Consider the following 17,981-nt stretch of genomic DNA (forward strand, 5'->3'; position numbering starts at 1 on the left):
CATGACATCCAGGGGGCTTCTCGTCGAGACCCTCTCATTGATGAGCTCCCAAATATGCATGCTCAGGAGAAAGCTGCATCAAGCAATTGGACCAGACAATCCTCTCCCCAAAGCATGTAAATTCTAACATAAAAAGTACAACACTTCAAGCAATCAATTAAAAGAAGCAGATCGGACTTCTCCTTGAGGGATTCAGCAACGCTCCACAAGCATTCATGGTGTTTGCCTTTGATTGTTGAGAGAGTAGGCAATTACAGCAGTGTCTTGAGGTATGCCCCATGTGGAAAGGACAAAGAAGATCACGTGCAAAGTAAGGGCGTGCCTCCAAATCAGATCATGAACACTTGCATCTAGTCCCTACTGCACAGCAACGGCACAGCATCTTGATAGCTTAGTGGAGGGTCAACAGGCTGCCTGAGGAAGACGATGGTGCATGATGTAACTTCAAAATGGAAGATTGAGAGGGGCCCCCTCGCAGAGGAGGAAGCCCTTGCCAAAAATTCAGAGTATGGTGCTTCATCTGGGCCGAGCACACGGTATTCTTTAGTAAAAGGCGAAAGAATAGTTCGCTCTGTGTGCTCAACCCGCACCTTAACCCAGGAAGGAGCAGGCCTCAGCCTTAGTGGTGCAACAACCTTGCGCCCCCCGCATGTGGGATATTATAGACAGCACCACGTCCACTTGCCCGCATGCTGGATATGATGGACAATACCACGAGCATGCTGTGCACCCTTCTCTTCCCCTTCATTTGCACCCCTCAAGAATGCTCACATGCCACACATCAAACCCTCACTTCACATTTGTTCAAAGCAACCCATAGCTTCTTGGCCCTACCCAAAAATCATTCTCAGTTGTGTCTTATTATTCTCATAAATTTCACTACCATATGTCAGCACAGCCGCATGACTCTAGTACGCTCTACACACTTCCCTACATCTCTTCACAATCTTTTCCCTTGTCAATATCTCCTATTTGGCCCGTATTCTATATCCCTCACCATGATATGGTATTGATGACTGTGAACACACTTCGGACCATTGGGGCACTTGCGTGTGCATTCCTGTAATCCCATCTCCAACATTTGTTATCAGAGTAGACTTTGCAATTCTTCTTCTTCCCCACATTTTTGTACATCTTGCACTCCCATTTCCAACATTTGGTACCATCGCAAACTTCCATATCCCGAGCAGCATTGCCAACACCCTCCTGGTTCACTTTCTCATATCATAGTGATATTTGATGAGCATTTTCATGGGGATAAGAACTTTGGAAGGGCTCATAGAGGTCTCTATTTCCAAAATTTTAATGTAGGCTCTATCATTTCTAACCTCTTTACTTAACATGCGGTATCAACACTTCCATTAGTCTAGGTTTGGATCTTGAAGGCTAGTTGCATGGGCATACACTCCCCATGCTACGTCTGTAGTGTCGATTTCAAATAATCTTGTGTGTGTTGTTTCAACAAGGTAACGGTGCTCTATTCTCTGGGGGGCAATTGATTTTGGGCTCAACATTTGCTTACTGCTGCAGGGTCACAAAAGCTCAAGAAGTTCAAAGAGGGAGGAAAGAGTATCTCTTTTCTCACCTATGATGGCACCCTTGGTGCTACCGACAAAGTATTGGCCTTCATCCAACAAATTGATGATGCCTTTGGAGACGAGGGCTTCACGGAGTCCTCCAAGCTACACCATGTAGCTATGAACTTCCAAAAATCGGCTCGTCAATGGTGGGCTGGCCTTCGTGGCAATGGCGAAGCCCCAAAGACATGGAAAACTCTACGAGTTTCCATCATGAAGCAATTCCTTGCAAAGCGATGCAAAGGACAAAGTGCTCATCGAATGGCAGAGTTTAAGGCTTCTCTCTCATGAGGCTATCCACAAATATGTGGACAAGTTTTGGGATTTACATCTCAAGGCTACTGTCTTTCAAAAGATTCCTGAGCAAAAACAACAATTATATGCGAGATTACCTGAAGAGATGGCCGAGTATGTCAACTCTCAACGGCCTAACTCTATCAGCAAAGTAATCCACCATACCATGGTTGCTTCATGCATCAATTTTCCAACAAGAGGTTAGACGGAATGTCAAACCCATGGAAAATAAAGACAAAAGTGATGCAAAGGGAAAAATTAATGCCCAAAATTTTCCCACAGCCATTCCAATAACAACAACAACAATTGGTCCAAGGAGAAAGGAACTTACAAAGGTAAAAATAAACTCTCTCCTTACGAGCTTGAAACTTTTCTCAAGGATCACAAATGTTTTAAGTGTGGGGAGCAAGGACATGGCTGTCGTTCTTTGCCCCAAAAGAAATGCTCACAATGAGACTCCTAGAGCTTCGACTATCGAAGTTCCAAAAGAGGATGCTCATTGCAAAGGATCACCTCTCTCCTATGCTTGGGGAAAGGTAAGGGAGCGTGATGCTTTCATCTTGTTTGACCCTGGTTCTACTCTCAACTTCATATCAATGGAGTTGGCCACCAAGTTGGGCATTCAAGCTTTTGAGATGGAGATGCAGTAACTGTCGATGCCGCTTTCAAGGGACAACAAGCCTCCGTTACTCCCTTGATTGGAAGTTGAGGCTTCATATCCAAAGCTATGTCGACAAAGAAGACTTCTTTATCTCTTCTCTCCAACATGAGGATACTATCCTAGAGATACCATGGTTCAAATGCATGGCTGCCAACATGAAGTTCCCTGAAAGGAGAATCTACTTCACCTACAGGGGAAAGAATATGTATATAGATGCTAATGAGTCTGGTCGTACTATACCACTTGTAAATCCTCTTGCCCTTGATAAATCAATGAAAAGCTCAGTTTCTATGTACATGATTTTTGTCAAAGAATCCCTAAAGGTCCTAATGTTTCATCAAAGGTGAATGGTAAGAATCAAGAAGAGTTAGACTTGTCTAACTTTCTAAAAGGATTCCAAGATGTGTTCATTGATGATATCCCTATGGACTTATCTCCAAAACGAGGGGATGATGACCATCAAATTGACCTCCTATCACGAAGCTCACCGCCTAACAAACCTCCCTATCGAGTTTCACAAGCTCACCAAGAGGAAATCATGAGGCAAGTACAAGAATTGGTAGACAAAGGAATGGTGAGGCCTACTATCCTCCCCCTTTTGCTCTCCAATCCTTTTAGTGCAAAAGAAAGATGGTATATACCGCATGTGTGTGGACTATCGTGCACTAAACCATATCACTATCAAAAACAAAATTTCCCGTACCTCGGGTAGAAGGTCTGTTTGATAAGCTATGTCATAATAATCAATATCTAATTCTCCTAAATGATTTTCTCATATTAAACTGATCATTTAATGTGGGGAAGTGCCAGGGGAGAAAAAGCTAGAATATTGGTTAAGCTAGCAGACCAGCCACAGTAGGGATCCAAAGGAGGGAAAATAGGGATCCAAAGGGGGGGCCATCTGCAAAAGATCCATGTGCAACAATGGGCTAAAAAGACCCTAAGGTTCAGCCCATTAAGACTTCCAAAATGCTAAGGTTCCAAAATTCAAAGGTTGTGTCCAAAGGGTTAAAGCTTAGGGGGAATTGGATGCTTTATGTGCTCTCCAAAGTCAACACACATCCCTACACATGAGGGGGTGAGCCCTAAAGGTAGGGGATGAAAGAGAAAGTCACACACACACACACACACACACACACACACATGCTCCCTTTACACAAAGGGAATTAGGGACACATGTCAGCTCCCTAGCCCAGATGCCCACAAGGGTGCCCAATTCCTACTGGATGGCCTTGGAGGTGGACCAATGAGAATTAAGCTAGAGTAAATTTAGTTTAATTAATTTAAAAACACTTAATAAAAGAACCAATGAGAATTAAATCTCCTAAAAGACTATTGGGCAGTGTCCCAAGAGGTCCAATGAGCATTCAAGAGCCCAATGGCTTGCCTGATTCCTATTGGCCAAGAGGCAAAGGGGTCCAACGCGAGTTTAGTTTAATTATTAAATTACCTAAAGCTCTCACAAAAGGGGAAAGGCGAACACATGTCAAAAGGATATCACTTATGCTACTTAATGGTCATTGGCTTGACTTGGGGAGGGCCAATGAGGCTGGAGCAAGAGCAAATAGCAAGAGGGCTCGCCCAAGAGAGAGAGGGGGCTGATTTTTGAAAAGCATTATCACACACACACTCACACAATCTCATGTGTGAAGAAAGAGAAGACTATCTCTTCCCAAGCTTTAATGGAGAGCTCATCACCTATTCCAAGCTTGTGAGATAGAAGCCTATAATGACACACGGGTAGAAGACCTATTTGATAAGCTACAAGGATCGACCTACTTCAGTAGGATTGACCTAAAAAGTGGCTATCATCAAATAAGGATAGTTGATCAAGACATTGTAAAGACCGCATTTCGCACCACATTTGGTCTTTACGAATACATTGTCATGCCTTTTGGCTTGACCAATGCACCAACCACATTCAACCGCTTGATGGAGAAGCTGTTCGAACCTTCACTGGAGTGTTCTTTGATGATATTATCATCTACTGTAATTCATTGGAGGAACACAAGCAACACCTCCAGGTAATATTTCAAGTTTTAAGAGAGAATAAACTTTATGTTAATCGAAAGAAAAGTGAATTTTTCTTTCAAGAGTTTCACTATTTAGGTCATATTATCTCTCAAGATGGCATCCAAATGGATCCATCTAAGTTAGAGGTAATAAAAGGATGGCCTAAACCAAGGAATTTTCATGAACTAAGAAGCTTTATAGGTATGTGTGCATACTATAGACGCTTCATAGAAAAGTTCTCACAAATTGCGGGACCATTACATGACCTAACAAAGAAAAGCGTTAGGTATACATGGTCTGCTAAGGAGAACAATGCTTTCAAAAATCTTAAAGAAAAGCTTATCTCTCAACCTGTGCTTACACTACCGGATCTCTCAAAGCCATTTGAGGTCCAATGTGATGCTTGTGGTGATTGCCTTGGAGCTGTTTTGCTCCAAGAAGGGCATGCCATAGGCTATGAGAGTCGAAGGCTCGACCCTGTTGAGCAAGCTCTAGGCATATACGAAAAGGAACTCCTTGCAGTTCTACATGCCTTAGACTCATGAAAGCACTATTTATTGGGGACTCCTTTCATTCTACAAACGGATCACTAAAGTCTTAAGTACTTCATGACGCAGACCAAGCTCTCCGACAAACAAATGAGGTGGGCAAATTTCCTTTCGCAATTTCATTTTCATATTGCTGACATTGCTGGCAAGCATAATCAAGTAGCTCATGCACTCTCAAGATGGCCGAGAGTGAATGCGGTTTTCATAGCAACTCACAATGATCTATCTTCAATGATAGATGAGTACGCTATTGATCCCGATTTTAGAGATGTGATTTCAGCCCTTGCATTAGGGAAGAAAGAAGAACCATTTACTTTACAAGATGGTTATCTTCTCTATGGCAATAGACTATGCGTTACTAACTCACTACGTGAGAAAGTAATGTATGAATCTCATGCTCCACCTTATGCGGGGCATAGAGGGATTCAGTCTACCTTAAAGGGAATTGAAACATATTTCTATTGGCCTACCATGAAAGTGAACATACAAGAGTATGTTTCTAAATGTGTGGTATGCCAAAAGACTAAATTTGATAGAGGGAAGCAACTTGGATTGCTTCAACCCTTGCCAATCCCTAATTCACCATGGGAGAGCATATCCATGGATTTTATCTTTGGATTGCCTAAGTCTATCCATGGGGATATGGGAATATGGACGATAGTAGACAGGTTCAGTAAACAAGCTCATTTTATACCTGTCAAAAAGACTATCAAAGCCCATCAAATGGCAACCCTCTTCATTTCACAAATTTTCAAGTACCATGGCTTGCCAATGTCCATAGTGTCGGATAGAGATCCTAGAATGACCAATAATTTCTGGAAGGGTCTCTTTGAGAATTTTGGGACAAGGCTGAACTTCTCTTCGGCCTATCATCTACAAACGGATGGCCAAAGTGAAATAGCTAACCTAACCATTCTCGATCTACTAAAAGCCTATGTAATGGAGATAGATCAAAGATCCCAATGGGAGAAGTACTTACCCTTAGTGGAGTATGCTTACAATAACACTGTACATACTTCCACGGGAAAAGCACCTTTCGAGGTAATTCAGGGAAGATCAAAATTCCCTTGCTACTTAAGGTACATGGGAAGATCTTCGCTACAGATGAGTATAGCCAAGACCTACAAGAATCTTTTCAAAAGATTAAGGATGCTATCTCTATCTCACAGCAAAGGCAAAAGGCTGCTGCTGACAAGCACAGAAGAGCCCAAGCCTTTAAAGAAAACAATTGGGTCTTGTTAAAGCTTCCCAAGGCTCGATTAAGGCACAGGACGGGCAAGAATCCTGCAGGCCACCAAAAGTACTATGTTAAACTAGCAAAAAGGTACTATGGTCCCTTCCAGATTCTTAGGCCAATCAATGAGATGGCCTATCAACTCAAGTTCCCAATCATTGGCTCATACACAATGCTTTCCATGTGAGCCTATTAAAGCCTTACAAAGGAGAGCCACCTCAAGAACCAACTATTGAAGACACACCGGAGATCGAGGACCAAGAGGAGGTGCTGCAGCCCGAGTCCATTCTCCGACATGAAGACAAGGTATTAAGAGGCGGTAAGACTATCCGACGATATCTTATTAAGTTTAAGAATTATCCTTTTGAAGATGCTAGATGGATGCAAGGCATACAATTAAAGGATAACCTAAACCTTGTCAATGCTTACAATGCTTCCCAAGAGTAAGCAAATGTACAAAATGTTAAAATGAACAAAGTTTTTTTTGTCTTATAAGACTCTCTTTTTCTTTATTGTGCACAAAAATAAAGTAGTATGCATGCTTAGATCAAGTTTGCGGAGACGACGTCTCCCAAACACCAAGTAGAGCTTGTCACTCTACTATCGAAGATTGATAGGAATAATGTGCAGACATGCTTGCGGCAGTCTCAGGCTCTCAAGCACCAAATGGACTAGTCATCCATTGTGGAATGATGTCGTAGGGTAACATAGGGATCCTCTACCCGCTAAGAAAAGGACTCATGAATATGCTTTATCTTCTCTACACCATAGTCGAGGACGACTATGATTTCAAGAGAGAGGTAATGTCATAATAATCAATATCTAATTCTCCTAAATGATTTTCTCATATTAAACTGATCATTTAATGTGGGGAAGTGCCAGGGGAGAAAAGCTAGAATATTGGTTAAGCTAGCAGACCGGCCACAGTAGGGATCCAAAGGAGGGAAAATAGGGATCCAAAGGGGGGGCCATGTGCAAAAGAGCCATGTGCAACAATGGGCTAAAAAGACCCTAAGGTTCAACCCATTAAGACTTCCAAAATGCTAAGGTTCCAAAATTCAAAGGTTGTGTCCAAAGGGTTAAAGCTTAGGTGGAATTGGATGCTTTGTGTGCTCTCCAAAGTCAACACACATCCCTACACATGAGGGGGCAACCCTAAAGGTAGGGGATGAGAGAGAAAGTCACACACACACACATACACACAGGCTCCCTTTACACAAAGGGAATTAGGGACACATATCAGCTCCCTAGCCCAGATGCCCACAAGGTGTGCCCAATTCCTACTAGATGGCCTTGGAGGTGCACCAATGAGAATTAAGCTAGAGTAAATCTAGTTTAATTAATTAAAAACACTTAATAAAAGAACCAATGAGAATTAAGTCTCCTAAAAGACTATTGGGCAGTTTCCCAAGGGGTCCAATGAGCATTCAGGAGCCCAATGGCTTGCCTGATTCCTATTGGCCAGGAGGCAAAGGGGTCCAATGAGAGTTTAGTTTAATTATTAAATTACCTAAAGCTCTCACAAAAGGGGAAAGGGGGACACATGTCAAAAGGCTATCACTTATGCTGCTTAATGGTCATTGGCTAGTCTTGAGAGTAACACAAAGAATTGTATTGTACAATGTCTCTCTTGATGGGAGAAACCATAATACAAAGCCTTTTGGAGGGGGGACCGACTCCATGCAAATCCGGTCCTCAACTATTGTCATTAGCTTAATTTCTCTCTCTTTGGAAAGTATTGTTGATGCTATCTAACTAGGTGTTATGTTTTTTGTTGCTCTCTCCACCCAAGCACTCTTGTAATTCTTATTAGGAATCTATTCTAATGAAATGCCCAATATGTTCATGCTCATTTCCGCTACACACAAGTTATTAGGCCATTAAATGTTACAAGCTACAAGGCTCTACCTACTTCAGTAGGATTGACCTTAATAGTGGCTACCATCAAATAAGGATAGTGAATGAAGATATCCTAAAGACCGCGTTTTGTACAACATTTGGCATTTATTGATTAATGGAGAAAATTTTAGACCCTACCGCAAATTCACTGGAGTGTTCTTTGATGATACCATCATCTACTCCAATTCCTTGGAGGAACACAAGCAACATCTCCAAGTAATTCAAGCATTAGGGAGAATAAGCTTTTTCTCAAGCAAAAGAAAAGCGAATTTTTCCTTCAAGACATTCAATACCTAGGTCATATTATCTCTCGAGATGGGTATCCGTATGGATGCATCAAAGTTGGAGGTAATAAAAGCATGGCCTAATCCAAGGAATCTACATGAGCTAAGAAGCTTTATTGTTGGTATATGTGCATACTATATATGCTTCATAGCAAAATTCTCTTAAATAGCAGGACCATTACATGACTTAACAAAGAAAAACGTTAAGTTTTCATGGACTGCTAAGGAGAAAAGTGCTTTTGACAATCTCAAAGAGAAGTTTATCTCCCAACCAGTCCTTATTCTTCTGGATCTCTCAAAGCCATTTGAGCTCCAATCTGATGCTTGTGGTGATTGCCTTGGAGCAGTCTTGCTTCAAGAAGGGCATGCCATAGCATATGAGAGCCGAAGGCTCAACACGGATGAACGGGTCTTAGGCATTTATGAGAAAGAGCTGTTAGCTGTTCTACATTCCCTAGATACATGGAAGCACTATCTATTGGGGACTCCATTCATCTCAAGAACAGACCATCAAAGTCTCAAGTACTTCATGACGCAAAACAAAGCTTTCCAACAAACAAATGAGGTGGGCAAATTTTCTTTCACAATTTAATTTCCACATTGCTCACATTGGTGGTAAGCACAATCCACTGGCTGATGCACTTTCACAATAACCAAAAGTTAATGTGGTGTCAATAGCAACTCACAATGATCTACCTTCTATGATAGATGAGTATGCTATTGAACCCAACTTTAAAGACATAATGTCAGCCCTTACTTTGGGGAAGAAAGAGGAAACATTCACCTTGCAGGATGGTTATCTTCTCCATGGCAATAGGCTATGTGTTCCCACTCCCTTCATGAGAAAGTCATGTATGAATCCCATGCTCCTCCCTATGTGGGGCATAGAGGCATTCAACCTACTCTTCAAGGAGTAGAGATGTACTTTTATTGGCCTACCATGAAAGTGGACATACAAGAGTATGTTTCAAAATGTGTAGTATGCCAAAAGACCAAGTATGATAGAGGGAAGCAACTTGGATTACTCTAGCCATTGCCCATTATTAATTCACCATGGGAGAGTATATCCATGGACTTTATCTTTGGATTACCAAAATCTATCCATGGGAATACAAAAATATGGACAATAGTCGACAGGTTTAGCAAGCAAGCACACTTTATCGCCGTCAAGAATACTATTAAGGCACACCAAATGGCGACTCTCTTTATATCACAGATTTTTAAACACCATGGATTACCAACATCCATCATGTCAGATAGAGATCCTAGAATGACCAGTAATTTCTAGAAAGGTCTCTTCAAAAATCTAGGTACAAGATTGAATTTCTAGAAAGGTCTCTTCAAAAATCTAGGTACAAGATTGAATTTCTCTTAGGCCTATCAGCTGCCGCAAGCATGTCTGCTCTTTAGTCCATTTGATCTTCCCAAGTAGAGTGACAAATTCTACATGGTGTTTGAGAGACGTCATCATCCCAAACATGATTCTTAGTATGTATACCACTTAAATTTGTGCACAATAAAGAGAGAATTAGTCTTATAAGACAAAACATTGATCATTAAAAGAAATATGTACATTTGCTTACTATAATGTAGCATTGTAAGCGTTGACAAGGTTCATACTATCCTTAAGCTGGATTCCCTGCATCCATCTAGCATCTTCAAAAGGATAATTTTTGAACTTAATAAGATACTGTCGGATAATCTTACTATGTCATAGTACCTTATAGGGAAGGAGGAGAGGATTTAGCAATATTTCTAATTGAAATGAGTGACCCACTCTGGTGACTAGGAAAACGGGGTGCATGTGACTGTGGCTTCCATCTTGTCTCCTCATTATTTAAAATACCAGAGTCAATAGAGAGAGAAGAAGAGAGAATGTGGGTAGGATGTAGAGGATAGGAGATATTTACAATAGTCTAGCTTTGGCTAGACATAAGCTTATTAGGGAGAGGAGAGAGGTAAGAAATTTATAAGAGAGGTTGTCGAAGATGGATAGTTGTTGATGATGATGGATCCTCCAAAAATGGTGAGAGAATCACTCTAGACTAGCGAGACCTCATTAAAAGATCCTTGTCTCTTGTAATCATGCTTGAAGACTTGTAGAACCATAGCCATTCTAGAGGGAAGAAAATTGGGGATGGCCTGTGTCACCATTACACGAGAAAATTGGGGTCCACCACAAAAATCATAGCTCCACGTTCATAACTCCAAAATTTTGAAAAAAAATTGAGCTAAAAGTTGAGCTCACAAGCTACATCTTTCATGTTGAACACTCCTTCAGATTCGGGATTCTTCTCTACTTAAAAAAATCAGCCAAATAATGTATTATTTGTGGCTGCAAAGGTCTTTTGGTGGTCCCCTTTGAGTGGACTTCTATCTTGCCTTCAAGTGTAAGCTCCTTCATGTGTATGAAAACATGACCTAGAGTTTTGAAAAGATTGGCAATCATCTAGATGGAGGTATTATTGAAATTTGAAAGTGGGGTTGAGGTCTGAAAATGAAAACTAGTGAATAAAATATTTGGTAGGGTGGAATAATATATATACATAAAAAATATATTAGAAAATACTAAAAAAATATATATAATGTAATTTAGAATATATATGTTTAATATTTAAGGTCAAAAAAAAGATCAACAAAGAAAGCTTATTTATGCTACATCATGATTGATTAGCATAAGTCTTATTTATTTAATAAAGGCTAAAACGGTTGTGAAAAAGAGAAGAAAAATCAAAAGTAACTTATATAATCGGAAATACTTTTGGTAAAAGAGAAAAAATATATGGGGTACCCATGCATGGAAAAGCTTGCCTCGGGACCAAGGGAGAAAAAGCTAGAATATCGGTTAAGCTGGCAGACTGGCCACAGTAGGGATCCAAAGGAGGGAAATGGGGATCCAAAGGGGGGGCCATCTACAAATGAGCAATGTGCAACCATGAGCTTAAAAGACCCTAAGGTTCAGTCCATTAAGACTTCCAAAATGCTAAGGTTCCAAAATTCAAAGGTTGACTCCAATGGCTTAGGAAATTTGGATGCTTTGTTTGTGTGTAAAAAAGTCTTCCCAAGTCCTACAAAGGATGGGGCGAGCCCAAGAAGTAGGGGATGAGAGAGAAACACACACACACACAACCTTCCTTTGCTCACAAGGGGAAAGAGGGACATATGTCAGCTCCCTAGCCCAGATGCCCACAAGGTGTACTCAATTCCTATTGGATGGCCATGGAGGTGGACCAATGAGAATTAGGCTAGAAATCTAGTTTAATTAATTTAAAAACACTTAATAAAAGAACCAATAAGAATTAAGCTCTCTAGAAGACTATTGGACAGTCTCCCAAGGGGTCCAATCAGCATTCAGCAGCCCAATGGATTGCCTGATTCCTATTGGCCAGGAGGGAAAGGGGTCCAATGAGAGTTTAGTTGCATTTATTAATACCTAAACCTCTCACAAAAGGGGAAAGGGGGACACATGTCAAAAGGCTATCACTTATACTACTATCACTTACAAGAGAGTACCTAGGAAGCCTCCTCGTGAGACTCCCAAAAGAGGCCTCTCTCAGATTCGGGAAGAAGAAGAGGATCCATACGAAGGGCTCAAAAATTTGCTTCTTGATGATGCATCTCCTTCCAAAAGGAAAATTCAAGACTCCCCCTGAAGGAACAGAGAAAGAAGTGAGCCTCCCGCCACCTCGGCGGAGATGTCTCCACGAAGACGGCGGGCTAAACGCTCTCCATCACCTCCAAAACGGAGAAGACCATCACACACTTCTCTACACTATAATTCAAAGAGGGATGACAAAAAGCAAGAGAAGAAAAAGGCGAGAAAGAGAACACCCTCTTCTCCATCTTCTTCATCCTCTTCCTCTTATGAAAGTGATGGTGAAGACAAAGAAGTCAAGGCAAGAAAAAGGCGAGAAAGAGGTCACCCTCTTCTCCATCTTCCTCAAATCTCTTCATCTTCTGAAGAAATGATGGTAAAACCTTTGAACCATCAAAAAGAAGAGGCCATAGGAAATCCTATGCCGCGTGAAAGAGGTCGCCCAAGCTCAAGAAGTTCAAAGAGGGAGGAAAGAGAATCTCTTTCCTTACCTACAATGGCACCTTGGGTGCTACGGACAAAGTCTTGGCCTTTATCCAACAATTCAATGCAGCATTTGGAGATGAGGGCTTCACAGAGTCCTCTAAGCTATGCCATGTAACTATGAACTTTCAAAATTCCGCCAGGCAATGGTGGTCTAGCCTATGGGACAACGGTGAAGCTCCACGAACATGGAAAGCTTTAAGAGCTTCCATTATGAAGCAGTTTTTGGCCACCGATGCCAAAGACAAAGCACTCACCGAATGCGAAGCTTGAAGCTCTCTCCCTAAAAATCCATTCACAAATATGTAGACAAGTATTGGGACCTACAACTCAAAGCCACTATCTTCAAAAAGTTGGATTTTGGAGAGCAAAAGCAACAATTTTGTGCGGGCTTAACCGAAGAATGGCAGAGTATGTCAACTCCCAAAGGCCACGCACCATATCGGCAGTTATACACCATACTATGGTGGCTTCTCGAATCAATTTCCAAACAGGGTCTAAAAGAAATTATAAGCCCACGGAAAACAAGGGTTCCAATGAGCCTAGGGGAAGGACAATGTCCCAACAATGTCCAACAAAAAAAAATAAACAGCGCTTTACGAACCAAAAAAAAATTACTCTCCTGAAAGCTAATAAATATCTTATCTCCTGGATATAGCTTGTACCGTTCATCAAGTGAGCAAGGGCACCGTCTTGTTACCGCCCCAAAAGAAACAACCCATGAGCCTCCTAGAGCTACCTTGGTCAAAAATCCAGAGGAGGAAACGCACCAAGGAAACTCCTCTATGCAGGATCTTGGGAAAAGGTAGGAGAACATGATGGTTTAATTTTCTTTGACCCTGGTTCTACTCACAAGTCTATGAGATGGGAGATGTACTGTCCTCACATGGTGCTTTCAAGGGGCAAGAAGCTTCAGTCGCTCCCTTAAACAAGAAATTGAGACTCCATGTCCAAAGCTACGTGGACAAAGAGGACTTCTTTATCTCTGCTCTCAAGCACGAGGATGTAATCCTAGGGGCACCATGGTTTGATCGCATGGCTGCCAATGTTAAATTCCCTAAAAGGAGAACCTACTTTAGGTTAGGGGAAAAAGATATGTACATAGATGCTAAGAAAATGGGTAACACCATACCCATTGTAGCTACACAAGCTTTCAACAAGTCAATAAAGAGCTCTATTTCCGTGTAGATGATTTTTGTTAAAGATTCTCAAAATGAACCTAATGCTTTAACAAAAGAAAATATAAACAATCAAAAAGAATTGGAGTTATCCAATTTTCTCAAGGGGTTTCAAGATGTCTTTATTGACGAATCACTTGTGAGCTACCTCCTAAACGAGGCAATGATGACCATGCAATTGAACTTCTTCCAGGAAGTTCACCGCCTAATAAACCTCCTTATAGAGTTTCTCAACTTCAGCAAGAGGAGACTATGCGGCAAGTGCATGAGTTAGTTGAGAAGGGCATGGTTAGGCCTAGATCATCTCCATTTTGCTCACCTGTGCTATTAGTGCAAAACAAAGACAGCACATATCGTATGTGTGTTGACTATAGAACACTAAATAGGATCACTATCAAGAATAGGTTTCCCATTCCACGAGTAGAAGACCTATTTGATAAGCTACAAGGGTCCTAAAAAGTGGATATCACCAAGTAAGGATAGTTGATCAAGACATTGTAAAGACCGCATTTGACACTACGTTTGGTCTTTAAGAATATATTGTCATGCCTTTTGTCTTGACCAATGAACCAGCACATTCAACCGCTTGATGGAGAAGCTATTCAGGCCTCACCGAACCTTTACTGGAGTGTTCTTTGATGATATCATCATCTACTCTAATTCATTGGATAAACACAAGCAACACCTCTAGGTAATATTTCAAGTTCTAAGAGAGAATAAACTTTATGTTAATCAAAAGAAAAGTGAATTTTTCTTGCAAGAGATTCAATATTTAGGTCACATTATCTCTCAAGATGGCATCCAAATGGATCCATCAAAGTTAGAGGTCATAAAAGGATGGCCTAAACTAGGGAATCTTCAAGATGGCATCCAAATGGATCCATCAAAGTTAGAGGTCATAAAAGGATGCCATAAACCAAGGAATCTTCATGAACTAAGAAGCTTTATAGGTATGTGTGCATATATAGACGCTTCATAGAAAAGTTCTCACTAATAGCAGGACCATTACATGACCTAACAAAAAAACATGTTAGGTATACATGGTCTGCCAGGAGAAAATGCTTTCAAAAAGCTTAAAGAAAAGCTTATCTCTCAACCTGTGCTCCAATGTGATGCTTGTGGTGATTGCCTTGGAGCTGTTTTGCTCCAAGAAGGGCACACCATAGGCTATGAAAGTCGAAGGCTCGACCCTGTTGAGCAAGCTCTAGGCATATATGAAAAGGAACTTCTCACAGTTCTACATGCCTTAGACTCATGGAAACACTATTTATGGGGACTCCTTTCATTTTGCAAACGGATCACCAGAGTCTTAAGTCTTCATGACGCAGACCAAGCTCTCCGACAAACAAATGAGGTGGGAAAATTTCCTTTCGCAATTTCATTTTTATATTGCTTACATTGCAGGCAAGCATAATCAAGTAGCCGTCACTCTCAATACGGCCGAGAGTGAATGCGGTTTCCATAGCAACTCACAATGATCTATCTTCTATGATAGATGAGTATGGTATTGATCCCAATTCTAGAGATGTGATTCAGCCCTTGCATTGTGGGAAGAAAGAGGAACCGTTTACTTTACAAGATGGTTATCTTCTCTATGGCAATAGACTAGGTGTTACTAACTCACTACGTGAGGAAGTAATGTATGAATCTCATGCTCCTCCTTATGCGGGGCATAGAGGGATTTAGTCTACCTTAAAGGAGATTGAAACATATTTCTATTGGCCTAACATAAAAGCAAACATACAAGAGTATGTTTCTAAATGTGTGGTATGCCAAAAGACGAAGTTTGATAGAGACAAGCAACCTGGATTGCTTCAACCTTTGCCAATCCCTAATTCACCATGGGAGAGCATATCCATGGATTTTATCTTTGGATTGCCTAAGTCTATCCATGGGAATACATAAATATGGAGGATAGTAGACAGGTTCAGTAAACAAGCCAATTTTATACCAGTCGAAAAGACTATCAAAGCCCATCAAATGGCAACCCTTTTCATATCACAAATCTTCAAGTACCATGGCTTGCCAATGTCCATAGTGTTGGATAGAGATCCTAGAATGACCAGTAATTTCTAGAAGGGTCTCTTTGAGAATTTAGGGACAAGGCTAAATTTCTTTTTGGACTATCACCCCAAATGGATGGCCAAAGTGAAATAGCTTACCTAACAATCCTTGATCTACTAAAAGCCCCTGTAACGGAAGTAGATCAAAGATCCCAATTGGAGAAGTACTTACCCTTAGTGGAGTATGCCTACAATAACACTGTACATACTTCCACGGAAAAGCACCTTTTGAGGTAATTGAGAGAAGATTAAAAAAAACCCTGCTACTTAAGGTAAACGGGAAGATCTTCATTGCAGATGAGTATAGCCAAGATTTAAGGGAATCCTCTCAAAAGATTAAGGATGCTATCTCTATCTCACAGCAAGGGCAAAAGGCTATTGCTGACAAGCACAGAAGAGCCCAAACCTTTAAATAAAATGATTGGGTCTTACTTAAATTTCCCAACTCAATTAAGCCACACGACAGGCAAAAATCTTACGGGACACCAAAAGTCACTGAGTTAGCAAAAAGGTACTATGGTCCCTTCCAGATTCTTAGGCCAATCAATGAGATGGCCTGTCAACTCAAGTTGCCCAACCATTGGCTCATACACAATGCTTTCCATGTGAGCCTACTAAAGCCTTACAAAGGACAGCCACCTCAAGAACCTACTATAGAGGTGATGCAGCCCGAGTCCATTCTCCGACATGAAGACAAGGTACTAAGAGGCGCTAGGACTATCCAACAATATCTTATTAAGTTTAAGAGTTATCCTTTTGAAGATGCTAGATGGATGCAAGGCATCCAATTAAAGGATAACATAAACCTTGTCAATGCTTACAATGCTTCCCTAGAGTAAGCAAATGTACAAATGTTAAAAACGAAAAAAGTTTTTGTCTTATAAGACTCTCTTTTTATTTATTGTGCAGAAAAATGAAGTAGTATGCATGCTTAGATCAAGTTTGCGAAGACGACGTCTCCCAAACACCAAGTAGAGCTTGTCACTCTACTATGGAAAATTTATAGGACTAATGTGCAGATATGCTTGCGGCAGCTTAGGCTCTCAAGCGCCAAATGGACTAGTCATCCATTCTGGAACGATCTTGTAGGGTAACATAGGGCTCCTCTACCCACTAAGAAAAGGACTAATGAATATGCTTTATCTTCTCTACCCCATAGTCGAGGACAACTATGATTTCAAGAGAGAGGTAATGTCATAATAACTAATATCTAATTCTCCTAAATGATTTTCTCATGTTAAACTGATCATTAATATGGGAAAGTACCAGGGGAGAAAAAGTTAGAATATTGGTTAAGCTGGCAGATCGGCCACAGTAGGGATCCAAAGGAGGGAAAATAGGGATCCAAAGGGGGGGCCATCTGCAAAAGATCATTGTGCAACAATGAGCTTAAAAGACCCTAAGGTTCAACCCATTAAGATTTCCAGAATGCTAAGGTTCCAAAATTCAAAGCTTGAATCCAATGGTCAAGCTTAAGAAATTTGGATGCTTTGTATGTGTGTAAAAAAGTATTCCCATGTCCTACAAAGGAGGAAGCGAGCTCAAGAAGTACGGGATGAGAGAGAAATACACACACACTCACAAGCTTCCTTTCACACAAGGGGAAAGAGGAACACATGTCAGCTCCCTAGCCCAGATGCCCACAAGGTGTACTCAATTTCTATTGGATGGCCATGGAGGTGGACTAATGAGAATTAGGCTAGAGTAAATCTAGTTTAATTAATTTAACAACACTTAATAAAAGAACCAATAAGAATTAAGCTCTCTAGAAGACTATTGGACAGTCTCCCAAGGGGTCCAATGAGCATTCAGCAGCCCAATGGCTTACCTAATTCCTATTGGCCAGGAGGCAAAGGGGTCCAATGAGAGTTTAGTTGCATTTATTAATTACCTAAATCTCTCACAAAAGGGGAAAGGGGGACTCATGTCAGACGGCTATCACTTATGCTGCTTAAATTTCATTGGCTAAGCCTGGCATGGGCCAATAGGGTTTGAGCATGAGCAAATACTAAGAGGGGTCGACCAAGAGAGAGAGGGGGTGATTTTCTCAAGGCATTATCACTTACACACTCACACAATCTCATGTGTGGAGCAAGAAGACTCTCTCTCTCTCCTTCTCAAGCTTTAATGGAAAGCTTATCACCTACTCCAA

General features: G+C 41.0%; 1 non-coding gene across 1 annotated transcript; it reads right to left on the reverse strand.

The window, feature by feature from the left end:
* Nucleotides 1-467: 467 nt before the first annotated feature.
* Nucleotides 468-593, reverse strand: LOC147452079 (U5 spliceosomal RNA). Its single transcript, XR_015189052.1, has one exon. It is a non-coding gene; the product is annotated as a U5 spliceosomal RNA (small nuclear RNA).
* Nucleotides 594-17,981: the final 17,388 nt, after the last annotated feature.

This window comes from Adiantum capillus-veneris, chromosome 8 (assembly GCF_014529385.1).
Source record: "Adiantum capillus-veneris isolate H3 chromosome 8, ASM1452938v2, whole genome shotgun sequence".
Classification (NCBI taxonomy): Eukaryota; Viridiplantae; Streptophyta; class Polypodiopsida; order Polypodiales; family Pteridaceae; genus Adiantum; species Adiantum capillus-veneris.